The following is a 27,250-nucleotide window of genomic DNA, read 5'->3' as shown; positions in this document are numbered from 1 at the left end:
ATTATTTATTTTTTTAATGTTTGGCGGAATTCTATAGTGAAACAATCTGGGCTAGGAAATTTCTTTTTGGAAGAACTTTTAACTATGAATTCAATTTTTAAAATAGATATAGAAGCATTTAGTTTATCTAATTCTCCTTGTGTGAGTTTTGGTAGTTTGTGGCTTTCAAGGAATTTGTCCATTTTATCCAAATTGTGAAATTTATATAGATCGTTTGCAATATTTCCTTATCCTTTCAATAATGTAATGATATCCCTTTTTCATTCTTGTTATTGGCTATTTGTGTCTTTTTATTTCTTTGTCAATCTAGGTAGATATTTATCAATGTTACTGATGTTTTCAAAGAACCAGTTTTGGTTTCACTGATTTTCTTAATTGTTTTTCTCTTTTCATTGATTTTTTTCTCTTATCTTATTTCCTTCCTTCTGTTTGCTTTTGAATTATTTTGTTCTAGTTTCTTAAGGTGGTAGCTAAGGTTGTTGATTTAGAACTTTTTTTTTTTTGCCAATATATGTGTTTAATGCTATAAATTTCTTCCTAAGTACTGCTTTAACTACAACCCAGAAATTTCTATGTGCTTTATTTTCATTTTCCATCAGCTGAAAATATTTCTAATTTCTCTTAAGAATTTCTTTTTGATTCATAGGGGTTTTGGGGGAAGTGTATTGTTTAATTTCCAAGTTTTCAGAAATTTTCCATTATCTTCTGTTATTGATTTCTAGTTTAATTCCATTATTGTAAGAGAAGATCTATTGTATTATTTCAATTCTTTTAAATTTGTTAATGTTTATTTTATAACCTATACTGTGGGCTGTCTTGGTGAATACCTCATGCACACCTGAAAACAATGTATATTGTACTTTTTTGGGGTAGTGTTCCATAAATGTCACTTAGATCTGGTTGGTTGATCAAGCTGTTCAGTTCTTCTATATCCTTGTTAATTTGAAGTCTATTTGTTCTATTGATTACTGAGAGAAGAGTATTGACATCTCCAACTATAACTGTGAATTTGTCCAACTCTCCTTTTCAGTTGTAACAGTTTTTGCTTCATGTATTTTGAAATTCTGTTTTAACATATACATGTTTAGGATTGCTAGGACTTCTCAGTGAATTGCCCCTTTTATCCTATGTCATGTTCCTCTTTATCTTTGTAATTAATTCTAAGTAATTTTCTTGCTTTGTATTTGATCTGAATTTAATATAGCCATGCACGATTTCTTTTGATTAGTGTTTGCATTCCATATACTTTTCCATCCTTTACTTTAACCTATCTGTATTATTATATTTAAAGTAGGATTTTTGTAAATAGCATATGGTTGGATCTTTTTTTTTTAAATCGATTTTGCCAATTTCTCCCTTTCAGATTGGTATGTTTAGACTGTTTATATTTAATGTAACTATTGGTGTGTTTAGATTTAGGTATACCATTTTCTTGTGTTCTGTTTGTTCTGTTTTTCATTCTCTTTTGCCTTTCCCACCTTCTTTTAATTTGAGTATTTTTAGAATTCCATCTTAATTTATTGATTCAGTGTTTGATTATATTTCTTTGAGTAGTTTTTTAAGTGATTGCTTGGGGGTTACAATATATATAATTCACTTTTCAAAGTATATGTAGAATTAATGCTTTATCACTTTGAGTGGGATATAGAAACCTTAGCAACTGCAAGAAGCAGTGAATCTCTGGTATGTTAAAGGTTTTATGCATATAAAAGCGGTGGGGCAGTGCAGTGACCAAACAAGCCTGAAAAATGATGGATTAAACAAAACAGTTGCATGGGGAGGTTTCCCAGAGAGACCTTGAGTAAATTAATGCACATTATGACTCTTTAAAGGGGAGGGTAGACTATTTAGCATCTCTTAAGCTTTCTGATCTAGAGAACTCCTTGTTCATGGATTTTTCCCAGGACTATACTTTATGGAAGTCTGCCTTCTATGTGGTAGGTGCTCCACATTTTTTGAACCGAATTGACATAGGGTAAGTCTTACCCTTTTCATTTGACATTTGAGGACGGCATATTTCTCCTTGGTTTTTCTTTTCCATATTAACTACTCTCTTTAGACTTTCTTCCCCTGTAATTATCACCATCCTTTCTTATCATTGCTTTATTAAGTCCTTCTGCCTTCCACACCATAAGAGTGGGAAGGCAAGTTCACCACTTATCCCCATGAGCTCTCTCTTTTGGGCATGTTCATGAACAACCTTTAAGAATGGGGTGTCCAGAATGAACCTGCCATGTCAGAGGAGATCCAACCAAGGCAATCCAATGGGTGAAATTGTCACTACTGCCGTGTTTTGGACACTGCCTCTCTCCATCTGCCCAGGATCACATTGGCTTTGCTGGCAGCCATCACATGATCCTGCTGACTCACCCAAAGCTAAGCAGCCAATTGAGATCCCTGGCCCTTCTACACAGGGAGCTGTTTCTCCTGATACTCTTGATACTTCTCTCCACTTTTGCCATTTTCTTTTTGTTTGTGTGTGTTTAAAACAGCTTTATTGAGATGTAATTCACATGGCATAAAATTCACCCACTTGAAGTGTATAATCCAATGGGTTTTGGTATATTTACAGTTGGGCAACTATTGCCACAACTAATTTTAGAATTTCCATCATGCTAAAAAGAAACACTGTCCCCTTTAGTTATTACCTCCCAGTCCCCCCAACCCTTCTGGACCTAGGCCACCACTAATCTAATTTCTGTCTTTATAGCTTTGCCTATTTTGGGCATGTCATATAAATAGAATCATATGTGGTCTTCTGCGACTGGCATCTTTCACTGAGCATAATGTTTTCCAGGCTCATCCATGTTGTAGCATGTATCAGTAACTCATGCCTTTTTGAATAATAGTCCCTTGTATGGCTAGAGCAGAATTTGTTTATATATTCATCAACTGATGGATATTTGGGTTGTTTCCACTTTCAGTTATTGTGGAGAATGGTGCTATGAAATTTGTGTACAAGTTTTTATGTGAACATATGTTTTCAATTCCTTTGGGTATATACCTGGGAATGCAATTTCTGGGTTGTGTGGTCACTCTATGTTTACCTTTTTGAGGAACTGCCAGACTGTTTTCCAAAGTGACTGTTCCATTTTGCCTTCCCTTCCAGCAGCGTACCAGACTTCCAATTTCTCTACATCCTCTCCAACACTTGATGTTTTGAGGAAAGCTGTCATAAGGGTGTGATGTGGTATCTCATTGTAGTTTTGATTTTCTTTTCCCTGATGACTAATGATGTTGAGTATCTTTTCATCTACCTATTGGTCATTTGTATATTTTCTTTGGAGAAATGTTTATTCAAATCCATTGCCCATTTATTAACTGAGTTATTTGACTTTTTATTGTTGTGTTAAAGTATTCCTTTTACATTCTGGATACCAGGCTCTTCTCAGATATATCATTTGCAAATATTTTCTCTTGTTTTTTTACATTGTCTTTTCACTTTCTTGGTGGTATCCTTTTAAGCACAAAAGTTTTGAACGCTGGTGAAGTCCAATTTATCTATTTTCTCTTTTTCTGCTGATGTTTTTCATGTCATATCCCAAAAACCATTGCCAAATCCAAGGTCATGGAGATTTATCCCTATATTTTCTTTTCAGCATTTTGTAATTTTAGCACTTTGATCCATTATGAGCTAATTTTTCCATATGGTGTGAAGTAGGGTTCTAACTTCATTCTTTGTAATGTGAATATCCACTTGTCCCAGTGCCATTTGTTGAAAAGACTATTTTCCCCCCATTTAATGGTCTCAGTATCCTTGTTGAGAATCAGTTGACCATAGATACATGGGTATATTTCTGGGCTTTCAATTCTATTCCATTGGTCTATATGTCTATCTTTACAGCAGTACCACACTGTCTTGCTTACTGTTGCATTGTAGTAAGTTTGAAATTGGGAAATGTGAGTCCTCCACCTTTGTTTTTCCTTTTTAATATTTTTTTGGCTAACTTCATCCCTTGCATTTCCATATGAATTTTAGGATGAGCTTGTCATCTCTACAATGAAGCCTGCTGTGATTCTGATAGAGATTGCATTGCTTCTGAAGATCAATCTGGTGAGTATTACCATCTTAACAATATTAAGTCTTCTGATTCATAAACACAGGCTATTTATTTAGATTTTTCTATTTATTTAGATCTTTAATTTCTTTCTTTACAATGTTTTGTAGTCTTGAGAGTATAAGTTTTGTACTTTTTTTGTTAAATTTATTTCTAATATTTTATTCTGATTGATGAATTAGGTTCTTAATTTTTCTCTGTTCATTGCAACATGTACAGAAATACAATTTGAATTTTGTACATAATCTTGTACCCTGAAGCCTTGATGAACTCTATTAGTTCTAATCGTTTTTGTTTTTTAGTGAATGCCTTAGAATTTTCTATATATAAGATAATTTCATCTATGAATAAAGATAGCTTTACTTCTTCCTTTCGAATCTGGATACCTATTATGACTCTGACTTCTTAATACTAAGAGGAGAACTTTACATTTACTCCTATCACATTTAATTTTGTTTGTTTTAACCATAGTTCAGTTCTTTTAATTTGGATAGTCTTCTAATGCATTTTATTTGCAATTCATCTTTTTACCCCAGCAATTCATGTTTTTACACTGTTGGCACAGTGTCTTGTGTTTTGCATTCAATAAATGTTTGCAAGATTAAAATTATAGTATGAATCTGCGGTTTTGGCAAGGATGTCTTCTTTGTGTTTTTTACTGTGTTTATTTATTCACAAATGTTAAGCAACAGGGGTGCCATTAAAATTTCTGGGGCCCCAGGATATCAATGTGGTGGGAGTGGTACTGGAAGTTACCCTTTCTGAGTACCAAGAGGCCACGAGAGAAGTAGGAGATAGCAGTTTCAAGAAGCAATGGGGACATTTGTACCGGCCTTGTAGACACTAACTCCAGAGGAGAGAGGTGAGGTATTCTCACTTGACTCAGGCAGCAGATGCACCAAAGAGGTCAGAGCAGGAGAGGAGGATAACAGCTACCACGATGTAGGGGGAAAGACCTTGGTCATGTGCAAATGCTTTCTATGGATCCTTAAAATTAATGGAGGGCAATACTCTCAGTGGTCTGGGGACCCCAGAATAAGAAGTTGGGGTGAGAGCCAAATGTGAGTCATTTCATCTAAGGCTGCTGTGGTGTGGCAAAACTTGAGCTACACATGCAAAAGTCTCTCTGTCACAAATGGTTTCTTTGATTCTTCCTTCCCTTCAAAATGCTACATCAAAAACTAAGGTAACATGAGGGGGCGGAACAAGATAGCAGAGGCGTAGGAGACCTGGATTTCCTCTGGCCTCAGGAATTCAGCTGGATAGGAATCAAACCATTCTGAACACCTACGAACTTGACAGGAGATCAAAGAAGAGAATAGCAACAACTCTCTGAAAAGAAAAGCGACCACTTTCTGGAAGGTAGGACGTGCGGAGACGTGAATCTGAGGCGATAGTCGGGAGGATAGACGGCGGGGGAGGGGGCCTCCGTTGGCCGCTTCTGGCAAGTGATAGAGCCCCGGAGCACAAAATCGAAACTTTTAGAAGTCGGCTCTGCTGAGGGATTTCGCTCCAGTGGCTAAGGGGGGGTGGAACCCTCGCTGGGACAGTGTGGTCTCAGGACACTCGGGGTCACAGAAAGACTGGGGGTGCCTGAGTGCGGCAGAGCTCCCAGGTATCAGAGCAGGGAAGCCAGTTGCAGAGACGGAGCCGAGGCATGGGCTCTCAGCTTGGGATTGCCATAAACCGTGATCCACAGCACAGTCGGGCCACTGCTCCTCCAGCAGGGACCCAACAAATGGCAGATCCAGGGAGACTCCCCTTCCTCCCCCGGGAGGAACAGCACGGGAGCTCACCGCAGGGATCTGCTGGGTTTGGAGACCCCACACGGGGTCGTGTGCCAGAGATAGAAACGCTTGGTCACAGGCCGGGTGAGCACAGAGTGCGGCTGGAGACCGGGGAGACAGGAGTGATTGACTGCTTTTCTCTGGGGGCTCACTGAGGAGTGGGGCCCCGAGTTCTTGGGTCCTCCGGGGCAGAGATTGGGAGGCTGCCATTTTCACTCTGGTCCTCCAAAGCTGTACCGAAAGCTTGCAGGGAACAAAAGCTCCCGAGAGCAAACCCGAGCAGATTACTTAGCCCGGACCCAGCAAGGGCAGGGCAATTCCGCCTCCGGCAAAGACATTTGGGAACCATGAAAACAGGCCCCTCCCCCAGAAGATCATCAAGAACAGCCAGCCAAGACCAAGTTTACCGATCAATGAGAATGGCAGAACTCCAGAGCTGGGGGAATACTGCACATAGAATTCATGGCTTTTTTCTCATGATTCTTTAGTCTTTCAAAGTTAATTTTTTTTAAACTTTCTTTTTGAATTTTTCTTTTTCCCTTTTTCAACCAACATCTTATCAATCCCTTTTTTAAAAAACATTTTTATTTTTCATTTTTAGAGTCATATTCTATCCCTTCATAGTGGTTACCCTTATTTTTGGCATATATATATATAAGTTGTTCTCTCTTTAAAATTTTGAGATACAGTTTCTTCTAACAGACTAAAATATACCCTAAATCTCTAGTGTATGGCTTTGTTCTAGTCTCCTGCCTGATCACATTCTCTCCCTTTTTTTTTCTTTTTTTTTAAATCCTCTTCTTTCTTTTTTCAAACAACTTCTTATCAATTCCTTTTATAAAATTTTTTATAATTTTCATCTTTACAGTCACATTCCATCCCTTCATCGTATCAACCCTTATTTTTGTACATATATAAGTTTTTCTTTCTTTAAAATTTTGGGAGGCACTTTCTTCTAACAGACCAAAATACATCCAAAATCTAGTGTGTGGCACTGATCTATGCACCAGCCTGATCATATTTGATCATATTCTGTTTTTTTGTTTTGTTCTGTTTTTGTTTGTTTTTATCTTTTTCTTTTTCTTTTTTTTCTTTTTCTTTTTTCTTTCTTTCCCTTTCTTTTCCCCTGGCTTCAAGTCTTTTCTGATTTGTTTAGTATATTTTCTGGGTACGTTGTTACCCTGTTAGCATTTTGTTCTCTCATTCATCTATTCTCCTCTGGACAAAATGACAAGGCAGAAAAAATCACCTCAACAAAAAGAACAAGAGGTAGTACCGACTGCCAGGGACCTACTCAATACGGACATTAGTACGATGTCGGACCTAGAGTTCAGAATCATGATTTTAAAGATACTAGCTGGGCTTGAAAAAAGCGTGGGAGTTATTAGAGAAGCCCTTTCTGGAGAAATAAAAGAACTAAAATCTAACCAAGTCGAAATCAAAAAGGCTATTAATGAGGTGCAATAAAAAATGGGGGCACTAACTGCTAGGATAAATGAAGCAGAAGAGAGAATCAGTGATATAGAAGACCAAATGATGGAAAATAAAGAAGCTGAGAAAAAGAGAGACAAACAACTACTGGATCACGAGGGCAGAATTCGAGATAAGCGATACCATAAGACAAAACAACATTAGAATAATTGGGATCCCAGAGGAAGAAGAAAGAGAGAGAGGGGCAGAAGGTATATCAGGGCAAATTATAGCAGAGAACTTCCCTAATTTGGGGAAGGAAACAGGCATCAAAATCCAGGAGGCACAGAAAACCCCTCTCAAAATCAATAAAAATAGGTCAACACCCCGACATCTAATAGTAAAACTTACAAGTCTCAGAGACAAAGAGAAAATCCTGAAAGCAGCTTGGGAGAAGAGATCTGTAACCTACAATGGTAGAAACATTAGATTGGCAACAGACCTATCCACAGAGACTTGGCAGGCCAGAAAGGACTGGCATGATATCTTCAGAGCACTAAATGAGAAAAATATGCAGCCAAGAATACTATATCCAGCTAGGCTGTCATTGAAAATAGAAGGGAGATAAAAAGCTTCCAGGACAAACAAAAACTAAAGGAATTTGCAAACACGAAACCAGCCCTACAAGAAATATTGAAAGGGGTCCTCTAAGCAAAGAGAGAGCCTAAAAGCAACATAGACCAAAAGGAACACAGACAATATACAGTAACAGTCACCTTACAGGCAATACAATGGCACTAAATTCCTATCTTTCAATAGTTACCCTGAATGTGAATGGGCTAAATGCCCCAATCAAAAGACACAGGCTCTCAGATTGGATTAAAAAACAAGACCCATCGATATGCTGTCTGCAAGAGACTCATTTGAGACCCAAAGACACCTCCAGATTGAAAGTGAAGGGGTGGAAAACCATTTACCATGCTAATGGACACCAAAAGAAAGCTGGGGTGGCAATCCTTGTATCAGACAAATTAGATTTTAAACCAAAGACTGTAATAAGAGATGAGGAAGGACACTATATCATACTTAAAGGGTCTATCCAACAAGAAGATCTAACAATTGTAAATATCTATGCCCCTAACGTGGGAGCAGCTAATCATATAAGACAATTAATAACAAAAGCAAAGAAACACATTGACAACAATACAGTAATAGTGGGGGACTTTAACACCCCCCTCACTGAAATGGACAGATCATCTAAGCAAAAGATCAACAAGGAGATAAAGACTTTAAATGACACACTGGACCAGATGGACTTCACAGACATATTCAGAACTTCCCATCCCAAAGCAACGGAATACACATTCTTCTCTAGTGCCCATGGAACATTGTCCAGAATCGATCACATCCTAGGTCACAAATCAGGTCTCAACTGGTACCAAAAGATTGGGATTATTCCCTGCATATTTTCAGACCACAATGCTTTGAAACTAGAACTGAATCACAAGAGGAAAGTTGGAAAGAACTCAAATACCTGGAGGCTAAAGAGCATCCTACTAAATAATGAATGGGTCAACCAGGAAATTAAAGAAGAATTAAAAAATTCATGGAAACCAATGAAAATGAAAACACAACTGTTCAAAATCTTTGGGATGCAGCAAAGGCAGTCCTAAGAGGCAAGTATATAGCAATACAAGCCTTTCTCAAGAAACAAGAAAGGTCTCAAGTACACAACCTAACCCTACACCTAAAGGAGCTAGAGAAAAAACAGCAAATAAAGCCTAAACCCAACAGGAGAAGAGAAATAATAAAGATCAGAGCAGAAATCAATGAAATAGAAACCAAAAGAACAGTAGAATGATCAATGAAACTAGGAGCTGGTTCTTTGAAAGAATTAACAAGATTGATAAACCCCTGGCCAGACTTATCCAAAAGAAGAGAACTGACCCAAATCAACAAAATCATGACTGAAAGAGGAGAGATCACAACCAACACCAAAGAAATACAAACAATTATAAGAACATATTACGAGCAACTATATGCCAACAAATTAGGCAATCTGGAAGAAATGGATGCATTCCTAGAGATGTATCAACTACCAAAACTGAACCAGGAAGAAATAGAAAACCTGAACAGACCTATAACCACTAAGGAAATTGAAACAGTCATCAAAAATCTCTCAACAAACAAAAGCCCAGGGCCAGATGGCTTCCCAGGGGAATTCTACCAAACATTTCAAGAAGAATTAATACCTATTCTTCTGAATCTGTTCCAAAAAATAGAAATGCAAGGGCTAAAACGAACTATTGGGACTTCATCAAGATAAAAAGCTTTTGCACTGCAAAAGAAACAGTCAACAAAACCAAAAGACAACTGACAGAATGGGAGAAGATATTTGCAAATGACATATCAGATAAAGGGCTAGTATCCAAAATCTATAAAGAACTTATCAAACTCAACACCCAAAGAACAAAGAATCCAATCAAGAAATGGGCACGGGGCGCCTGGGTGGCTCAGTTGGTTAGGCTACTGCCTTCGGCTCAGGTCATGATCCTGGAGTCCCGGGATCGAGTCCCGCATCAGGCTCCCTGCTCAGTGGGGAGTCTGCTTCTCCCTCTGACCCTCCTCCCTCTCATGCTCTCCGTGTCTCATTCTCTCTCTTGCAAAAAAAAAAAAAAAAAAAAACTTAAAAAAAAAAAAAAGAAATGGGCAGAAGACATGAACAGACATTTTTCCAAAGAAGACATCCAAATGGCCAACAGACACATGAAAAAGTGCTCAACATCGCTTGGATCAGGGAAATCCAAATCAAAACCTCAATGAGATACCAACTCATGCCAGTCAGAATGACTAAAATTAACAAGTCAGGAAATGACAGATGTTGGCAGGGATGAGGAGAAAGGGGAACCCTCCTACACTGTTGGTGGGAATGCAAGCTGGTGCAACCACTCTGGAAAACAGTATGGAGGATCCTCAAAAAGTTCAAAATAGAGCTACCATACAATCCAGCAATTGTACTACTGGGTATTTACCCCAAAGATACAAATGTAGGGATCCGAAGGGGTACGTGTACCTCGATGTTTATAGCAGCAATGTCCACAATAGCCAAACTGTGGAAAGAGCCAAGATGTCCATCGACAGATGAATGGATAAGGAAGATGTTGTATATATATACAATGGAATATTATGCAGCCATCAAAAGGAATGAGATCTTGCCATTTGCAACGATGTGGATGGAACTGGAGGGTGTTATGCTGAGCGAAATAAGTCAAACAGAGAAAGACATGTATCATATGACCTCACTGATATGAGGAATTCTTAATCTCAGGAAACAAACTGAAGGTTGCTGGAGTGGGGGGTGTGGTGGGAGGAATGGGGTGGCTGGGTGATAGACATTGGGGAGGGTATGTACTATGGTGAGCGCTGTGAATTTTGCAAGACTGTTGAATCACAGATCTGTACCTCTGAAACAAATAATGCAATATATGTTAAGAAAAAAAAAAAGAAGGAGAAGATAGCAGGAGGGGAAGAATGAAGGGGGGAAAATCAGAGGGGGAGATGAACCATGAGAGACTATGGACTCTGAAAAACAAACTGAGGGTTCTAGAGAGGAGGGGGGTGGGAGGATGGTTAGCCTGGTGATGGGTATTAAAGAGGGCACGTTCTGCATGGAGCACTGGGTGTTATGCACAAACAATGAATCATGGAACACTACATCAAAAACTAATGATGTAATGTGTGGTGAATAACATAACAATAAAAAATTTAAAAAAAAGAATAAAAAAATGATGCCAGAAGTTTTCAGGAATAGGTCCTTGTATCTAGGAGCATGAATTAACAATAAAGCAATAGAATCTATTTTCAAAAATTGGATAAGATATAATCAGGGTGTGGTTTGGACAATTCCTAGTCTTTTGGTTCACCTGGTCTTTGTGTAGTACTGTCTTGCATGATGTGTCAGACTGAAACAGATTTCGATGCCTCTTCATTTTCCACAGGATTGATTTTATGAGAGTTTACTAAGAGGCCAGATGACAAATGGACTGTTACCAAAGTTTTTTGTTTTTGTTTTTGTTTTTTTACCACCATAATGATTTCTTAAATAAAGTATAAAACGTATGGGCTTCACAAAAACAAAACAAAACAAAACAAAACTAACGTAACGTATTGAATGGAGCACTGGGTGTTATACGCAAACAATGAATCATGGAACACTACATCAAAAACTAATGATGTAATGTATGGTAATTAACATAACATAATAAAATGAAATTAAAAAAACTAATGATACAGTGGCTAACTGAACATAATAAAAAAATGCTGAACAATTTTTCTTTTCTCCCTTAATATTAAACCCCTAAACCCCTCCTCTGCTCCTTCAACCCCACACTGTCCACAACACATTGCTGTTGGCTTCAGTGCCCAGCACCTACCAGATCTGCCTGTAGCCTCTCAGATTCGACTCTGCCATGACAATCAATTGATGTGTTCATGTTTTTGAAAATATTTTCTCTGGCTGTTGTTTGGATTAGATAATTTCTATTGTTCTCCCTTTAAGTTTGCTAACTCCTCCCTCTGTCTTCTCCATTCTTTCCTTGAGTCCACTGGCTATTTTATTTTTCATTTATAAAATTTCCTTTTGGTTCTTTTTATGTTTTCTATTTTTTTATTGAGACTTTCTACCTTTCAGTTTGTTTCTGGGGGGTCTTCCTTAATTCCTGAAGCATGGTTTTAGGAGCTGCTTTAAGTCTTTGCCTTTTAATTCCAACACTGTCCAGTTGGGGCTGGTCTCCAATGATTGATTGCCTTTTTTCTTTTGAGTTAAAATTTGTTGGTTCTTATACCAGGTAATTTTCAATCACATCCTGAACATTTTCAGGGTCTTGTTTAAATTCTAAGAAGACCACTGGTCTTTTGTTGTTGTTTCTTTGTTGTAGCAGACAGTCAGCCTGGTTAAGGTCAGGTCACAAATTCCAATAGTCTTTTCTGGGCTGTGTTTCCAGTGTCAGCTCTGTTTTTGCAGGCTTTGCAGTGCTATTCAGATTTGGCCCATGTATGTGCCACTCAGTGGCCAGTATAGGACCTGGGTGTTGGTTTACCTTATAGCAGGATTGTCAAAGCCTTTGGTATGCTCTTTGGATTCATGCATGCTCAGCTTGAAAGTAAGGGGCGTATGTAAACAATTTTATGGAACCATTGTCTTGATCTCCTTCCTCTCTGGGATCTACCTGCCTGACACATTATGACTCCCTGAGACCCATTCATGGACTCCTCAATTCTGCCACACAATTCTCATGACTATGTCTACATTTGGGACCAAGCAGTGGAAGGATGGAGAGAAGACAAAGCCATGAGGAGTCTTCTCATTTTTGGTACCACAGCTCCTGTGGTTAAAGCAAATGAGTCTCTCTGCATCAGAGTTTTAGGCTTCTGTTTGTCTGCTTCTGCCATCACTGCCACCAGAGGATTTTCTGGGGGTGATGACTTGATGGTACTTTGAATTCTGGTCTCCTTCCCTAAGTTGCCTGCTACCACTTATTTTTCCGAGTTCTTAGCTAGCTGTTCCATTCATTCTGTCCATGGTTTAGAGTTGCTTCCAGTGGGAAAGACAAGATAGAGTGTGATTACTCTACCTTCCCCAGAACTGGAACCTTACACTATTGTTTATTATAGGCAAATGTTCATGTCACTGGCCAGTTCCACAGTTCAGTCTGAAAAGTCTCATCTATAACATTTGCTTCATTTCTCTTTCTCATCATATGGGCAGACACAATTTCCCTCCTTCACCAAGTTCATTAGCCAATTCTATTTATATTGTACTTAATTCTTTATCACTCCTCAGGTATTTATGTCTACATGATCTTTGGACCTACCCACCAGGCCAATTCTCAAACACAGAATCTGTCCATTACCTCTCCTACCCCTGGAGTACTATAGATCTGTCTCACCTCAAATTCACATTACAGAAATTTTAACAGCCCAAATAGGGTGATGTACACAATCCTTACTGTATTAATATGATGTCCTTTGTCATTCTAAATCATGTAATCTTAAGCCGTTTTCATTATGCTCAGGAACATGATCAGAGATGCTGTTACCGTTATGAGCTAATAGTAATTCAGAGGCTCTAATGAATATAATAAGACAAGAAAATAAAATATCCAGTGTAAATATCAGAAAACAAATTTTCTTTTGTGATGCATATGACTGCATTTCTAGAAATCTAAAGAAACTATAGCAAGAAAAAGCCCATTAAAATTAAAAAGAGAATTTGGTAAGATGACTGGGTATAGGACAATATTTTTTAAAAATAGATTTTTCTACCCCAGGAAATAGAAAAATATTCCATTCACAAAAGCAGCAAAAAATATAATATACTTAGGAAGAAATCCTACTCCCTGGACTCATTCCAAGGACTGGCAAACTGGGGCTGGCAGGTCAATCTGTTCTGTGGTCTGTTTTTCTATGGCTTTGGACTGAGAGCTAAGAATGGTTTTTAAATTTTTATAGGACTGTGAAAAAGAAGAAGAAGAATATGCAACAAAGACCATATGAAGCCCACAAAGCCTAAAATATTTACTACCTGGTTCCTTACAGGAAAAGTTTCCATAGAAGTAGAAGCACCAGTATAGAAGGATATATGTGCATATTGCAGTATATTTTATGTGTCAGAAAAATGGAAATAAAGCAAATACCTGTCAGCTGGAAAATGATGGAATATGTTACACTACAACCTTTCTGTAGAATATTATGCAGCCATTAAAAGGAATACAATACAGCCATATATGAAATTTATATATATGAAATTCAGGATGCAGTGAAAAGCAGGATACAGAAAAATTGTACATGATTATTTTTATCTTTTTTTTTTTTTTTTTGGTAAGATGAGCAACCCAATTCCCCATATAAATAAGTGAATGTTAATATAATTATATCAACATGGAGAAAGAATCTGAATGTTAGATTAAGGGGCATGAACATTTTTGTAGGCCTCAGAGGTTTATGAGTGGGAGTGAGGAGGAGAGAGATCGGCTGGAGCTGTGGTTTAGGGATATGAATCTTTATAATGTAAGCTTTATTACTTATTACTTGGAATTCTAATATAAAGGTGGCCAACTTCCTATTGGCAGACTACTGCCAAATCTGCTATTTCCCTCACCACCCAACCTTCCCCCAGTGGATTTCTTATTTAGAATCAGCATCCGTGGATTATTCTTTAGTATTTGAACAGCTTTGTGGCTTTGGCAGCAGTTTGACTCAACCCTGACTCTGAAATCCTTCCTCTGCTGCAATCCATCTTCTCCCCCTAAGTGACAACAGCAGAAAGGTATTGTCATTATTGTCCTGTTGAGGACTGCTTGCCTAGAGAGTCCCCATCGCACACGGATTAGTGGCTTTTAGGCCAAAGCCTGTCCAATTCAGCTCTGCCCCTGTGGGTCTGGTATACGGCCTCCCTAGTGTTGGACCCCTTTCTGCATACGGCATTGCCTCTGTCATGGGAGCTAATAAAGGTTTTGTTCTAGTTACGCACTGTGGGTAAAGTAAAGCTAAGCCCTTCATGACTCCTCTCCATGACATATTTCGTCCTTTTTACAAGACTGGGGTATTTACCTCTGTAGGAGTATATTGTTTCGTAACTTTCAAACATAGACCTGCCCTTGCTTTAGGTTATTGGTGCAGGTGATTAATAAACTTTATGTCTTTGATGTCCCTTGCTTATTAAGTTTACTTGGTACATTACCCATTTCTGTAGTCATTCCTTAACTCTGTGCTTTTGTCTTCCAACAGAAGGGCGTACCCAAGGACCCTGCCATTTGCTAATGAGTTGCTCTGTACTGCTACATTCCAATTATTTATTAGGAGGTTTTCTAGACTTCAGCATCATCTCTACATGTGTTAATAAGCTGTTTTGCAAAATACAATTAAATTTTAAAAATATTCAGGCATCATTAAAGATAACTTCAATAAAGATTAAATTAATAAATTCAGTCTTTGCCTCATTACAAAGATTATGTCTTCAGCAATAAAATCACCAGACTAGTGGTCTGGTAAAAGGTTCAACATTCTGTACGCAGGGCTCATGTACTCATGTAGTGGTCAGTGGCTACAAGACAAATGATCTGAAATGGTCATATCCAGTTTGGGCCCATATATGTTTTGGTGAGTGCTGTGCAGTGTGACTACGTTACCCTGGATATCTTCTTTGGGGCAGTGTTGTGAGGCAGGGTGATGGAGAGATAGATGAGAGCCTATCTCTGGTGAGGTAGGGTGGATAACTCCCAGTTACAGACAACTTCCAATAAAGAAGAACCAGACAAACCAGTCTTATCCAAGGCAATTTTTTTTTTTTTTAATTAGGGAGAAGCAACTGTCCTAGAGTTCTTCCAAAAATCTTAAGAGAAAATTAAAACAAGTGGCAGACTGGAAGAAAAACATCTGCTACATACTCCATAGACAAAGGCCCGATATCCAGAGGACACAAAGAGCTCCTACAAATCAAAAAGAGCAATTCAACCAACCAATGAGCAAAAGATATGAGACACATGAAAAAGCATTCAATTCCACCAGCTGTCAGGGACATGCAAATTAAGACAATAATGAAATACAATTTTTTGCTCTCCAACTGGCAAAACCTAAAATGACTGATATTATCATGTACAAGCAAGGGGGGGTACTGTCATACACTAATGGGAATGCAAACTAATGAAACCCTCTTGGGAAGGCAACTGGGGAGTACTCATTAAAATTAAAAATACACATCCACCATTGTTTTCCCCAATTCTACTTCTAGGCATCTAACTCAAAGAAACACTCACATTTGTACACAAAAATGCATGCAGTGTTTGTGACAGAAAAAAAAATGGGAAAAAAAAATGAAATGGCTGTTACAAGGGAGTAGTTAAATAGATCATGGTTAATTCATACTTATAAGTAGCCCCATCAAAAATGGTAAGCAGTAGACCCACACTCACTGGTACATGAGAAAAGCAAGGTGCAGAGTAACAAGTACATTGTGGTCTCATTTATGCAACAGAACAGGGTATCTTCACATGAGTCTGCTGGCTGGCTGTGTGTGTGTCTATGTATGTATGTATGTATGTATGTATGTAGTATCTATCATGAATCTATCTATCATCTATCTATCTATATCTATCTATCTATCTATTATCTATCTATCCATCTATCTATCATCTATCTATCTATCTATCATCTATCTAAAAATGCACAGAAGGGGATGGAAAACATGCATCAAATTGTTGAAAGTGGATATTCCTCTCTGGGGAAGGGGCGTAGTTGGTACTGGGGAGAGGAAATTAAGAGGGCTGTCACATTTTGATTTGTATATTAATGTAGTTTTTAAACATTCTACAGTGAAACTGCATCCAAGAGTCACGTGTACAATTAAAAAGAGACAGAAACTAAACCTCCAAGGATTTATAACTTTCTAAACTCCAGATCAGGGGAGAGAGCCTAGGAAGATAGGCCTGCCCTCCCTTGGCTGACTTCGCCCTTCTCCACCTCCTGCCAACCTCTCTGCCTCCTTCCCCTATTATATTGTTGAAAGTAAAGAGGGGATGAAGGCTTTCTTCGCTGGCTCCTTTTCCTCCTTTTTATCATCAGCTTGAACTCAGAGAGAACATGTGACCTTCCTGGGCACTTACACAACAGGAACCTAACACCTTCTTAGTTGAGTTGTGAATTCTGCCATCCAAGGGCATTGACCTTGGAGGCCAACAGTAACTGGTTCCAGCTCTGGCTCTGTCCCTCACTAAGCAGTGTATTACTGAGCAGGTTTATTAACCTCCTTCGGCCTCAGCTTCTTCATCTATAATAACAGACTAATACTAGTATCTCTACCGAAGTTACTTATTATTACTATGATGGTGGGAAATCCACCTCTTTGACTCTTGCCGGCCCAAAGTCTGTGGGCCACACAATGCCTGGCCTCGAGCTTCTCTGTTTACTCCCAGTCCTTTCAGGCAACCCCAATCTGTGCAAATATTCATCCCAAACTTCAGGGAGTCCCAGTGGCACTCCCGCTGGTCCTGCCTGTGGCTGCCCTCTCAGCTTTCCTCAGGCAGGTGCCCAGAGTCCTGTTGTTACTATTTTCTCCACACAAACTGCCAGGGCTGGGCTTTTGTTCAGGAGATGCCTGATTAGTGATGCAGCCTGAATGTGCTTGGGAAGATCTCAGTTTGGTTGTTTTTTTTTTGTTTTGTTTTTAAAGATTTTATTTATGTATTTGAGAGAGAGAGAATGAGAGACAGAGCATGAGAGGGGGGAGGGTCAGAAGGAGAAGCAGACTCCCCACTAAGCAGGGAGCCCAATGCGGGACTCGATCCCAGAACTCCAGGATCATGACCTGAGCCAAAGGCAGTTGCCTAATCAACTGAGCCACTCAGGTGCCCGGATCTCAGTTTTTTAAATGTTGTCCAACAGCTGACATCTACCTGTTGGAAGGAGAGTGCTGAGTCCCTACAGACAGACGAATGTCTCTGCACGGTATCTGGTGCCCCCTCTGCAGGTCTAAGCTTTAACTAGCACATCTTGGGGTGGAGCTGCACATGTGTATTTTTAGTCTTGCTTTGATAAGTTGTGGTGTAGACTGTGTGTTAGGGGGTGGGGCTGGGTCCGCAGGGTCGGGTTACTACATGAAGCCAACGGTAAACCCAGGCTGTCTCCACCCTGAACAGAATGACCACTGTGGGGGAAGGATATTCCCCCCCTTGTGTGTCCTCTGCTTTTGAAAGCTCTTGCTGGTTTCAGCAGGGAACTCATCAGTGTTTTCTGGGTGGTTGGCCGGAGACAGAGCAAACCCTCTGTTAGTTTCAGCTCTTCCCTGCACAGTGTCATTGACAAAGCCCCTACCCACTTCTAAGCCAGCTACAATTACTCCTCCTTTTTAATCAGTGTAAGATAAGACAATTCACTTTTTCTCCTTAGAGGTGAAACAACATGGTATCATTTATCTTCCCCTGGCAAATCAGTAAGGTGAACCAGCTTGTGCTGCCAGGCTTAAAGATAGCTTCCTTCAAAGAGCCCAGATGTCCATCGACAGATGAATGGATCAAGAAGATGTAGTAGATATATACAATGGAACACTACTTGGCCATTAAAAAGAATGAAATCTTGCCATTTGCAATGACGTAGATGGAGCTAGAGGGTATTATGTTAAGCAAAATAAGTCAGTCAGAGAAAGACAATTATCATATGATATCAGTCATATGTGGAATTTAAGAAACAAAACAGATGAACATAGGGGAAGGGAAGGAAAAATAAAATACGATGAAAACAGAAAGGGAGGCAAACCATAAGAAATGCTGGACTCTAGGAAACAAACTGAGGGTTGCTGGAGGGGAGTGGGGTGGGGAATGGGATAATTGGGTGGTGGGCATTAAGGAGGGTTCTTGAAGTAATGAGCACTGGGTGTTATATGCAACCGATGAATCACTAAATTCTACCCCTGAAACTAAAAATATACTGTATGTTAACTAAATTGAATTTAAATAAAAAAATTAAAAAAAAAAAAAGACAGCCTCCTTCCCTTCACAGAGTGTGGAGAGGGATCTCAGCCTGCAGGGACCACCCACTTAACAGATACACGCCCGTCACTACCCCTCCGTGAGCTTCCTGGTTTACATAAAAGGTGGCACTCCTCTGCAGGGTTATTCTGATATCCAGATAATAGTATTGGCTGGCAAAATTATTTTTGTAATACTTGTAAGAAAATGATCATGTCAAGGATGTACATCACTGCTATGATGACATTAGATGCATCATCTGCCTTCTGAAAATCTGAAATGACTCTCCTGTGAGGGGAAGAAATTTTATTTGAAGGCATTTCATTAAACCAAATAGGTGTTGGGAAAATTGGTTCTTTGCAAAAGATTCCACTTCGAGCCTCAGCTGATGCCATATTCCACAATAAAGCCTAAATGAGTTGAGTGTGAAAAATAGACAATAAAAAAAACGAGAAGAAAATTTAGAAAGCTTTAAACAAATACTCGGCAATGAACAACCCATCGTTATTATTGTTCCAATGACCCTTTCTAAGTACAAAAGCAATGAAGGAAGTCATAAAAGAAAAGATCAATGGATTTGACTATATAAAAATAACAAAATAAAACCCTATATATTATAATGCACTTTACAAAGATTAGTCACTAGTACTGATGGTAAACCACATGCAAAATGGTGCTCTGCTTCCTTTAGAACCTGCAAATGAAGGAACTGATATAACCTTATAAGAGCTGAACTAGCGAAAATCTTTACACAGCTCTCTGTAAGACAAAGCCCAGAGGATACAGGATATCAATCACTGTGCCCGCTCTACCCATCCTCCTTTCAAAAGAGAAACCTCCCCTGCTGCCTAGGTGGCCTCTTTCTGAGACCTCTTTTCCTCCTTGGCTGCCTGGACCAGGAGTGGGTTTCTGACCTCAAGACAGCACATTCTCAAGCTGGCCAGCAGCTGCTGTCCTGGAGGTCTACAAAGGATAGAGTGGGCCACTCAGGTTCTTTTTCTCATGACTTTGAGCTAAGAAATAAGTAAAGAATGAGCACATTCACCTTCGGAAAGGATGTTAAAGGATGCTTTCAGGTCCAGCTGGGGCCAGAGCAAGCCAAAGGCTAGCAAGCAAGACCTATCCGTCAGGACCAGCAGGCTACAAGAGCAGGCATACACAGAGGTGGCAAGAGGCCCGGAGGAAGGCCTGGGGAGGGTACACTGGGCTCTGACGCCCCCCTGGGACGCCCCCCAACTGCTCTGGCTCCCATTTCAGCTTGGATGGGTCTCAGATCTTATAACTGCACACTGAGGAGATTCTTGCCTCCTAAACCTGAGCTAGCTCGACTGGGTTTCTATTTCTGAAAATCGAAAGAACCAAACTAAAAGTGATTGTTCCTGTGACCCAGAGCACAATTCAAAGTGATGTGGGCTTCATCCCTGAGAGGCAGGAATGGGAAATAATTACAGTAAGTAGAACCCTAACGAATGGTATTTTATCTTTTCTGGAGAAAGGTTCTTATGCACAGAAGGAGGCCGTTCAGCCCAGAGACCGACCGTAATTGCTGTAGGGATATTTGCTCCTGTGGGCAATGGATGCCCTGGGAAGCTTTACCACGACTGTGAGAATCTGTCTCTCAAAGCTCTTTTCTTTGTTTTGATTTTCTTTGGGCCTAGCGCTGCCTATTTGCCAGCCTTCCAATAACTAATCTACTCTGTTTCTTAAGAGAAAATGCCCCAGATGGAGGCAGTTTAAGAGCTCCTGTCTATAAAGGAACATCCTCCATGGTCAATTTAACACTTGCTTCTCCAGTTTATAGTGAGTTTGATTGGCATGGCTTTCCTGAATCCATCCAGACAAGGCCAGATCCCGGGCCCTGGTTCCTTCATTAAGGTAGGACCACCCTGTCAGGACTCCAGGAGAGCAGTCATCCATCTTTTTTGGCTGTCATTCGAACCAAAGCAGGGCTTCCTTCCTTATACATGACAATTATTAGTGTTACCTCTTGTCAGTTAATATACTTTACAGCCCTCCGGCTAGCTCAGATCATTTTTGTTTGATCTCCAAACTATGACAGCAGACACTCAGTCCATTCCGTGAAGACATCAGTCAGGCTGGTTATGGGCTGTCACTCAGATAACTGCCTGTCTGGGAGTTTCAGCGTTCCAGATTGTTGCAGGAGGGACCCTGAGAAATCAGCTTCACCCTTTTTGTTTCTAGCTGCCCTGAGCCATCTCAGAAAGAGGCCCATCTATCCTGCTTTTAAGTAAGATTCCTAGAGTCTCTATCCATTTAAATTACCTTTTGGACACGATGTCTTTTCCCACAATGAACTGTATTTTCAATACAAGTGAAAATTATCTTTTTCCTTTTTCAGACTCTTTAAAGATGAATTATAATTTGTTGGTCCCTCTCCATGACATCACGTCATTTACTGTCCGCTCGCTTACGACTAAGTTCCTTTGGCAGAAATCCGCGTCATGCAGCAGGCTCATCTGCTCACAAAAGATTTTTTTCTTTAATAAGTTAACGTTTTTGCACCACCAGGAGAAAGTCACCAAATAGCTTGCAGAGCTGAGCCCCGTGGTCTGTAGAGAAGCACAGGACTATACACAGCCCCCTTCCCCCCGCATTTCTTCTCTTGGTCCAGGGTGGTCAGTGCGCTTTCGGCGAAGAAATGGCTTCTTTCTTGCTGTGCGGCTCTTCCCATCTTGTGCGTATTGGTCACGTTTCTGTAACTCAGCACCTCAACCCTTCCCGACGCCCCCTCTTCTAACATGAAGCCTCAAACTGGAAAACAAATCTGATGTTTTAGACAGTGTTTCCCTATGTATTACGAATTTAACACTTCTTTCTGTTTATATCATTATTTTTATTAGGATTGTAATTGGTTTTGTTAGAGCTCTAGTTATAAAGTTGCATGGGTTTTGAGAGGTCGCCCCAATCTCAATTTTCTTACCAGGCCGATTATTTTTTAGCATGTAATTCTGCATTTCTTCCATTATAACAGAAGCACTGATACTTAAAACTAGCTTTTTGAATTCCCCGTGCACAGCTTTCTTTTTTATAGGATACATCACTTTAACTGTTACCTTTTCTCATAGGACCTACAATTTGTTCCTTTACAGATATCTGTTTCAAACCACAGACACATTTCTGAAGGGTCTGTAGTGAACTTGGTTGTTGTGTGCCCAGCGTTTCTTCCTTTGGAGAAAGTTAACTCTTCAGTTCCTTACAAATCTTGTTCAGTTTATGTGGTGCAGGCGGGTTAAGCCCCCGCCTGAGGAATGGGTGGAGCCATCCAGGTCCAGCCAATCAAAGTGTTTCATTCCCCTTGGATGGAGGGATTGCTTTAGAGATGGGCACATGACTTCAGCCAGGCTAAGCATCCTCCCTCCAGGGACTTTTTGCCAACATTGTTGGGAGAGATCGCATTTACTGGGATTATGAATTCCACAGACCATGTAAACTGAGAGCTTTCAGAGCTACCTTGTCACTAAATGGGGTGAGGCCGTCAGGGAACTTAGTCAAGTAGCACTGAGAGATGGAAGGGGGAGGGGGAGGAGGAGGAAGAAAAGGAAGAAGAGGAGGAGGAGGAGGAGGGAAAGAAGGGTACATGTGGAGCCAACTGTACTCCTGGGGCTTGCAGGTTACACGAGACAGTAAATTTCCTTTTATCCTTATAGCCAAACATCCTGGCCAATACAAGTTGACCACAAATTAATTGAATTTTTTGATAAGTGTAGTTTAAAGAAAAATCACACAAATACTCTAAAGCACAGACAGAGCTTGTTAGTTAAAATAAACACGTGGCAAATTGTTTCATAAAGCCAAAGATCTACTCATCCCCTCAGCTGCTCTTCTCTGAACCATCTCTCTTCCCGTAGAGCAAAAGCAATGTGCACATGGAAATGCTGGGCAGAGTGAAAGTCTTGGTTTCTGCTTTTCTTAGTTTTGAGAATAGAATATTTTTCCACTTGGTGGTAACACATTTTTATTTTGTGGTCACTGATGATTTCTACGCCTGCCCTTAATCAGGTTTTCTCTGGTGCTTATTGGTGACTGTTTTGCATGAAGCAAAAGTACTTCATGACACCCATTCCTACTAAACCTCATCTAAGTTAATGCTTTGAATTCTCTCATGTTTCCTGAAGCATCACTAAACCCACTCAGCTGGAATTGTATGGAGTCTGAAAATACAACCCTGCTATTCTATTTTCCAACCCACTGAAGAGGATGGTTGAAACCCATGTGGGACACTGACTCCTATCAGGGCTGTTGCAAGTCCATAGCATATCTTTCTGCAAACCAGAAAAAGTCATCCCTTCCTAAGGGCAGACGCAAGCCAGGACTGGTGTACGTGGAAATGAGAGCAACGGCAGGCTGTGTTTCAGGCACCACCCGCCCCTGCAACAGAGCCCCAAAAGGCACAGGACGACCTATCCTTCATCATGTTACAAAGACCCTTTCATCTTCTTGAGCTGTGTGTGCATGAGCTAGGGTGTAGTTTGAGTCTTTTGTTGGGTACGCTGGATAAAGGCCAAAGATTCAGGAGACCTAAGTAACAGCAGAGTGAAATTTTAAACTCAGAAGAAAATGTCAAAGTCAGATAAATCTGAATTTAGGGAGATCATAAACTGTATTTAAAAGTTCTGCAGTTGGACAGAAATGGAATTTGATTCCAACTTAGTCACACAGCAGGCAACTTCACTGAAACTCCATTTTTTTAAATCTGCAAAATAAAGATAATTCTCTATTTCACAGAACCTAGATTATGTCAATGGTAAGACTCATCTTCATTCTAGAAGTTTGTAAAAGGTGAAAAAATGTCCAAATGTATCTTGATTTCAGAAGTGTTAAGACTAAAAATTGTGATCTAGAATATACAACATAAGGTAACACTCCTGCCCCCCCAGAGGTCATGGCTCTTCTTTGCGAGGGTTAAATGAGATAGTGTATGTCAAGGTTTGGCACGGTGCGGTCAGTGCTTAATACATGGTGGAAACTGTTGTTGGGGTGGTTGTTAATTGGGACTAGTGACAAAGAGTAACAAAAGATATACTTAATTCAGGTCTTCATGATCCAGCAAAATGACCTGGATGTCATCTTTCCCCTACTCCCGGAGAAGGTACTAGAAGCCATCATGCACCAACAGGTCCAGAAGCAAACCTCAAGGGAAGATCCAAGTACAGGAAGGCACACAACTGAAAATTGTCCTATTTACCCTGCTGATGGAGACCTGGATCTGAGAAATGATTTTCCCAATGCCCAAATATGTAAGAGAAACATTTTATTAAAGAGTGTTGCTCAAATGGGGGGAGGGGTGGCTGGGGTCCTTTGAATGCAGAGTAGGAGAAAGAAACTTCCAGAGTGTTTTGTTAGCTTTCTAGCGTTTGGTGTTTCCCTTCACCTCCCACTAACAGCTACTGCTATTACATTTCCTGTGACTTGTGAATTGATTACTGATTGGCCCACTAGTGAAAACCCTTCTATGTGGCATCCTGTGATGTTCGTTTTCATTCAGGCCTGGAGGGGTTGGTGGAGGATGAAGAGGTGCCAGTCAAGCTCTTTCCCCTGCCTCCAAAGCAGCTGGCTCCTGCACTGGTCTAGGGGTGGGCCTTATGCCAAAGGACAGCCCTTCATTGTTCCTTGTTGCCAAAGACAATGCTGCCGGGGTAGAACATCGATGTAGAAGAAGGAATGCCAGAATTCCAGCAAGTGAAAAGTGGTCTGGTTGATGCAGTCTACTTCTTTCCCCCCAGTTTGGGCTAAATGGCATTTTTAGAGATATGATGAATGGAAGCAGGGCATATGTGAACGTGTCAAATACACAGCCCGCGTGATGAAAAGCAGTCTAATGCTCTTGTGTATGGGCCATGTAAGTACAACGAAACACCTCTCCTACAGAAACAAAGACTCTACTTTTTTCGGGGAGATTCTAAATTGGCTATTTCTTCCATTTCTGATTTCAGCTAATTCGACATCAGAATTGATGTAAATGGTGTACAGAGAAGGACAGAAAAGGACTTGGTGGCAAGAGTTTATCTCCCTAGTTTGGGTTGGCTTATTACAAGAAACGGAAATAACATGGACGTTTTGGTTGACTTATTATGCCATGTAAAATGAGATATTATGTGGTTATAACTGAATTGTTAGCCTTTAGGAACTTTTGAGGACAAAACTCAAGTGATAGTTCTAGATCACAATGTCAGAGAAAAACAAATGACCCAGGAAGGAACCTGAACTTGAAACACATGGGCTGGTTGATCTGTAGTTCACAAATACAGTTTTCATTTCCTGTCTGCAGGCCAATGCCATGTGCACTCCACAGCATCCCATTCCTGCCTCAGGGGCCAGAGGCAGGATGTGGCACAGTTTGGGAGTGGAGCTGAGTCACCATCCACACATGTGATGGTAATCTGTGCCAAGCTCCCACCTCCTGACTCTTAGATTCACTAAGTCTAAGATTTCAGTCCCTGGGGACTGAAAATTCCACTTGATTTAATTTCTCCCTAGGAAAAATTGCACTTAGAAAGGTCACAAATCTCCTGAAGCCAGTTTCCTTCAAGATTGCCTTGGAGATTTTAAATTTAAATGTGTGTACAAGTTCCACCTTATACTTCCTTAATCTTAGCCTTGTCTCTGACGTGCAGTGATGATGGGCGACTTCCTGGCGTCAAGCACCATGAAAGCTTGTTCAGTAATGAAGCTGAGTCTCAGTGACCCACCTTACCTGGGCCCCCTTGGATCAAAAGCACGTTAGGAAGACCGGTGGCCCGGGGATGGGTCTTAGTCTGCTCTTCGCATAGGGTGAAGGAAGAGGGACATTGGCACTATTAGCACCACTAAACTAGCTACTTTCTCGGTAGCAGTGAATGCTTGAATCTCAACACTGCTATGAGCTCTGCTTGTTATGATCCAGAAAAAACAAAGGGCCACTTGCCCAGGGTTTCTGCTAGCATTTCTGGGCCCTTTGTGTGTCTAGATCATCCTCTCTGAGAGCTAAATTAGAGCCCTCACACCCTCGGACTCTGCCTCTTGGGCAGGGCACAACCCACAGAGCTGTAAGGCAGCCTCTAACTTGCCTTCTCTTGAGAATGTGGCAAACCGGATCCATACACATATGATATTGCACCAAAACTATGAAGAATTCAGAATTATTTGTGACAACCACCTGTACTCCAAGTGAAAAACTATATTGGTATAGGCCATTGGTGTCTTTCATCATGAGTCTATTTCATTAGTGTTGGAATGAACACTTTGGTTTTATTTTGGTTGAGAGAGTTAGATATTTTTCAAGAGCAAAACTTTATTACTTTTTGGGGAGAAGCAGTTTATAAAAGGTCTTTCCCTCTTATCCCTCCAGGGATAAAAACAGAACACTGGGTCCTTTGAGTCTCACAAGGCTGACAAGTCTTGGCCCTGGATGCACTGAGGCCTGCTTCCCCTACCCTCCCTCCCTTCCTTATAAGCCACCCAGCCAGGTGGGCCAGCACGGTCCTGCTGCTGGGCCTAGGCTGCTCCTCAGCCCTGAAGTCCTGGCACTGACGATGGGGCACTGACCTAGAACCAATTTCCTTATTAGTTTGGGTCACTGACCCCTCTGAGAATCAGACAAACTATGGATATTATCTCCAGAAAAATGTACACACCCTTAACACCCAGGTTTTTGCTTTTTTTTTTTTTTCATGTAGTTTTAGGGGTTTGGGAATCCAGGTCAAGAAAGGAGTTTGTAATTTGTTTTTTGCCAGAGTTCCTTCTGGCAGCCTGATGAAACCATGGACCCTCTCGCAGAATGATGATTTTTTGGGTGCATAGAATGAAAAAAATGGATTTTAAGAGAAATCAGTTATCCTGAAATAGTTATCTAAAATTTAAAACTTTTGTGATACAGAAATATCTATAAGCTTTTATATAAATGCATTAAATAATAAGATCTAATGGTGAGTCTGATAACTACCATAATTTTGAAGTCCTAATGAATATAAAAGATATTTTATGATATCTGCCACACTGGGCTGTGAAATGAAAATGTCTGTAATTTCCATGGGTGACAGGTGTTGCTAGTCCTACTGGGGTCAGCTGCCTCCATTCGTCACTGAAAATATGCTATATTGCAGTTAGAGGTTGGTGAAAATAAGGGCTCATTTCCCCCCCCCCCCCATACGAGTTCCTAGATCTTAAGTTAAGAACCCCTGAGGTTATAGAGATTCTCTGCACGGTGCTGGGCATGGCTCAGGGCCCAGTTGCCTCAGGTGGCAGAGGAGAACGTGAGACTCCTCTTTAGAGATTGAGTGCCTGAAGCTGTTGTAATTTTCCATATTCTGTGGGAAACGCCAAAGGGGACACTCACAGTGGTTTTTGTCTTGTCCTCACTTATAGGGGAGGAAGGTAGGAACAAGGGAGATAGATGCAGAAGGTCAGCTTCTCTGGCAAGAGGCAAAGGCAACAAGGGGCCCCTCTGCAGAGCTGCTCAGCCTGGGAGACACCC

The 27,250-nt window shown here is 40.4% G+C and overlaps 1 protein-coding gene across 2 annotated transcripts in view; it reads right to left on the bottom strand.

Moving 5' to 3' along the window:
- KIF6 (kinesin family member 6) overlaps positions 1-27,250 on the bottom strand; it is a 422,715-nt gene that overhangs the window by 65,425 nt on the left and 330,040 nt on the right. The gene's annotated exons all lie outside the window — the stretch shown is intronic.

Source organism: Halichoerus grypus, chromosome 9, assembly GCF_964656455.1.
Source record: "Halichoerus grypus chromosome 9, mHalGry1.hap1.1, whole genome shotgun sequence".
NCBI classification, from domain to species: Eukaryota; Metazoa; Chordata; class Mammalia; order Carnivora; family Phocidae; genus Halichoerus; species Halichoerus grypus.
This window is presented reverse-complemented; position numbering and strand designations above follow the sequence as displayed.